Source organism: Coenobita brevimanus, chromosome 5 (assembly GCF_032717465.1).
Source record: "Coenobita brevimanus isolate Jiangsu-jjx chromosome 5, ASM3271746v2, whole genome shotgun sequence".
Taxonomy (NCBI): Eukaryota; Metazoa; Arthropoda; class Malacostraca; order Decapoda; family Coenobitidae; genus Coenobita; species Coenobita brevimanus.
This window is the reverse complement of record NC_136958.1, coordinates 29,376,989-29,381,798: the sequence shown is the minus strand read 5'-3', so window position 1 is coordinate 29,381,798 and position 4,810 is coordinate 29,376,989. Positions and strand designations below refer to the sequence as shown.

At 41.2% G+C, this 4,810-nt stretch overlaps 1 pseudogene; it reads left to right on the top strand.

Annotated features, from left to right (window-relative positions):
• The first annotated feature begins 1,364 nt into the window (after positions 1-1,364).
• Positions 1,365-1,483, top strand: LOC145399116 (5S ribosomal RNA; annotated as a pseudogene).
• Positions 1,484-4,810: the final 3,327 nt, after the last annotated feature.

The window sequence follows — 4,810 nt, the reverse complement described above, 5'->3', positions numbered from 1 at the left end:
GGCCATATAGTTAAATACTGTAGTTACATATCGCACTGTGTTATAACATATCATGCCTACAATCCATCAACCCACTTCCTTACCTCCGCACCCAAAATCCATCACCTGCCCAAGGAACATGACCATCCAGCTACGAAAACCATGTTAACACTAACTCATCCAGCGATCTGACCATCCACCCAGCCACGCACCCAACTGCCAAAGTACCCGGTACCCGTTTACACACAGAACGACCCATATAAACACCTATCTGCTCAGTAAATCAACCGAACAAGCATCCACCTAGCCATGCTAGTATCTAAACTCCTAACTACACACCGAACTATCTAAGCATCTACCTACCTGAATAACCACTAACCCACCTACCTACCATATAGTCATCGAACCATCCATCCACCTAACCAACCAACCAACCCACGTGTCCAACAACCATCCAAACAAGTATCCTCCCCCACGTCCACCCACTTTGCACACTCCCAAACACTCACACAGCCATACCATCACGAACTCAAAAAGCCTGTCATTCGACTCGTTTCCATTTCAAGGACTGCAGGGTTGGGGCATCAACTTCTGTACCTTTCTTTAACCCATTTGCTCACAGCATCCTCAATATAGGACGGAACTGTGCATTTGCAAAGTTTAATAAAGAAGGGAACCCCGGGGTAGGGACCTATGAGTTCCGCGACTATGAGCCGATATCACGCGGAGGGTGATTCGCATACTGCCCTTCCAGCAAAATCCCCTGCATATGAACTCGGGAAGCTATTGGGTTAAATATACACAATTCAGCTCACATGTGAGCAACAAAATGAAAATGAAAACAGGGAACAGTATGACAGCCGAGAGAGAGAGAGAGAGAGAGAGAGAGAGAGAGAGAGAGAGAGAGAGAGAGAGAGAGAGAGAGAGAGAGAGAGAGAGAGAGAAAATTATTATCATTCCAAATGCATACTGGTACTTGTTTAAGAGTTATTTTGTAAATAGTAAATACATGATACAGTGTGTATTTGTGTGTGTGTGTGTGTGTGTGTGTGTGTGTGTGTGTGTGTGTGTGTGTGTGCTTTCATATTTAGTTTTAAAGCTCAGTATGAAAAAATTGCTGCATTTTTTCCTGACGAAATCTCTCTCTCTCTCTCTCTCTCTCTCTCTAGGTGATAATTATACAAACCGCTTTCAAACAATAATGCAATAATAATAATAATAATTATAATAATAATAATAATAATAATAATAATAATAATAATAATAATAATAATGATGCTGTAAGTAATGTTTAATGAGAAGGGCAAAAAATTTAGACACAAATTGCTGTCCTGTACTCTGATATAATTCACCGGATGATATCGTTCCTTATTTACATTTCTTTAATCCTCGGCCATGCCACGTTGAGTACACCGCTTCCCGTCCGGTCAGCGAAGTTAAGCAACGTTGGGTTTGGTTAGTACTTGGATGAGTGACCGCCTGGGAACACCAGATGCTGTTGGCGTCCCTACGTGTCAAGTGGGGTTGGTGGAGGATTAGTGCCCCTCCCTGTAAAACAATTAACTCTAAGCCCTTGACCACCCCGTTTGGGATACATGGCGTCTGGCAATGGATGGATGGACCTCTCCTGGACGGAGTCCGACAAGGTATTGTTTTTGGTCGAGTTTGTTTGCATGCAACATTACGGAAAACCGCTGAAAAAAATTACACGCAACTTTCAGGATATGTGGACACTGGTTCCCAAGGAAAGTGATTAAATTTTGGAGGTAACTGAGTGACCTTGAAAGGTCAAAATCAAGGTAACGGATAATCAGAGGGCTATAACTTGAAACTGGTTGATCATAGAGATATCTACTATCATGAACATACAGGAACTCGTAATGTGGACTTTCATTTGGCACGAAGATCTATGACCTTGAAGGAATTTGAAAGTCAAACTCAAGGTCACAGATATTCAGGGGGCTATAACTTGAAAACTGGTTGAAGATAGGGATATTTCCTGTTATCAACATATAGGAAATCCCATATGGGTTTTTAATTGGTACCTTGACCTTTGACCATAAGTAACCTTGAAAGGTCAAACTAAAGGTCACGCATATTCAGGGGACTATAACTCGACACTAACTGAAGATAGAGATATTTATACCATTAACAAGATGAAGGAAGTCTCATATGGGCGTTCATGTGGCAGCATGAACTTTAACCCTGAGTGACCTTGAAAGGTCAAACGCAAGATCAAGAATTTTCAGAGGGTGTAACCTGAGAAAATTTGCGCCATTACCTTTGACTTTCATTGTACTGTATACTTACACTAAATGGCAGAAATAAATCGGTATTTAATATCAATAAAATAACTGTTGTCAAGCAAGGTTTCCTCTGGCTGGCACCACTTGTTTACATTTCTTTTTTTTTTTAGTTCGGAGATTGTGTGTGTGTGTGTGTGTGTGTGTGTGTGTGTGTGTGTGTTTACATGAACATCTGTGGTGTGTGTGTTTGTGTGTTTACATGAACATCTGTGGTGTGTGTGTTTGTGTGTTTACATGAACATCTGTGGTGTGTGTGTGTGTGTGTGTGTTTACATGAACATCTGTGGTGTGTGTGTTTGTGTGTTTACATGAACATCTGTGGTGTGTGTGTTTGTGTGTTTACATGAACATCTGTGGTGTGTGTGTTTGTGTGTTTACATGAACATCTGTGGTGTGTATGTTTGTGTGTTTACATGAACATCTGTGGTGTGTGTTTGTGTGTTTACATGAACATCTGTGGTGTGTGTGTTTGTGTGTATATGTCTTTAGAACACACTGTCTTCTGTCCTCCTCCCCCCTCCCTGTGTGTGTGTGTAATTCACCGGGTCGGTCAGGATCACCTGATGGTCGTGATCGTCAGCTTTTACCCTCCCGGAAGGGAGCTAAGAGCTCATATAGTCCGATCTAAGGGCAAGGCTGGGACCTTCACACACGCACACATCCGTCCCCTTGCTCAAGGGGGACAGTAACCACCCACTTCGTCAGTGAAACTTTTCGCAACCTGAGCGAGGCGCGAACTCCCGTCTACCAGATGGCAAACGGGAACGTTACCACTGCACCAGCGAGCGGTGTGTGTGTGTGTGTGTGTGTGTGTGTGTGTGTTCAAGAAAGTGCATACACAATATGCCTGTAACTGTTACTGCTTTGTTTAATTCTGTTTTCACATCAGGGAGTAGTCCTATGAACTGGACCAGAGCTAAGTTATTTACTATTTACAAGAAAGGTGATAAAATATAACCCAGGAACTACCGAGGGATATCTGTAATAAATAGTATTACTACACTGTATGACATGGCTTTGTGTTCAAGGTTAGTAAGTTGGTTTAAACCGTACAGAGAACAAGCAGGGGGAAAGAAAGGACGAGGGTGTTTAGAGCATATAGTAACCTTACGACTTTTGACTGATTTTGCATGGAAAAAGAAGAAGACTTTATTTGTGACTTTTGTAGATTTTTCCCAGGCATGACTTAGTACCTAGACGAATATTATTTATGATATTAAAGAGGTTGGGTTGTGGAGCTGTGATGCTGACTGCCCTGATTGCCATATACAGTGTTACTGATAGCATTCTTGGGACAGCAATTATATCAGCTACAGTTGGTGTATGTCAAGGTTCGCCCACTTCCTGCCTTTTATTTATATGTTAACGATCTGATAAAACTTATTAAGGAGAACTGTAGAACAGATGGATTCCTGTCAGGGTTGCATCTACTTGTCTTAATGGATGATACAGTCTTATTGGCTACTAGCAGAGTAAATATCATAAGGAAATTACAACACTTAAAAACATTCTGCGATGATTATGGTATGAAAATTAATTAATCAAAGACAAAGTTTTTTGTTATTTGTGGCACTGTAGTAGACGAGCAACCATTAGTATTGGATGGGCTTGTGGTAGAGTCGTGCAACCAGTACGTATATTTAGTTTCATCATTCACTTGCAATGGTTCTGTATCTTCTGCAGTTAGGGTTCATGCCAGTACTAGGATGGCTCATGTTAATAAATTTTTCTCATTTTTAAGAAAAAATAACGATATCCCATTTATAGTTAAAAAACGAATTCTGGATGCTGCACTTATGTCGGCCATCTTGTATGGGTGTGAGTCTTGGCTAAATGCAGACCTACGGCCAATAGTAAAACTGTAAATTGGTCAATTAAGAACTTACTTGGTGTCAGGTCAACAACGTGTAATGATATGTGCTATATAGAATCCGGATATCCTCCACTTAAAGATTTAGTAAGGAGTAAGCAAAGGAAATTTTTTAGGAATGTGTGGCATGAGTGCTCACTCATGAATGATGACCCCTTAAATTTTGCTATTACCTTAACCTTTAATACAAGGTATTCTACAAGCATGTATTTGTCAGAACTTATAGATAATGATGTAGATGACAGCTGTGGCAATGGAAACCCTTAAGAATAACATATCTCAGTCTGTCTCATCAAGAAGATGTACTTATAGAGAAATGAACCCGAACCTAGGCGTACATGATAGTTATACAAGTTGGTATACAGTGCGAGAGGACCACAGAACTGCTTTCAGTCGTTTTCGATTGTCATCACACTGGCTGGCAGTGGAAGTAGGGAGATGGAGTAGGAGGGGGCGAGGGGCGAGGCAGCCTACCCATTGAGGAGCGGCTGTGTACATGTGGACAGGTGCAGACTGAGTTACACGTAGTCCAGGACTGTCCACTCTCCCAACATATTCGTGACACTTATCAGTTTACGACCCTTAGTGATTTATTTATGGGTAGATTTGATAATGCATCCGTGTGCTCAATAATTAACTCAATCCTAAGTCTGTA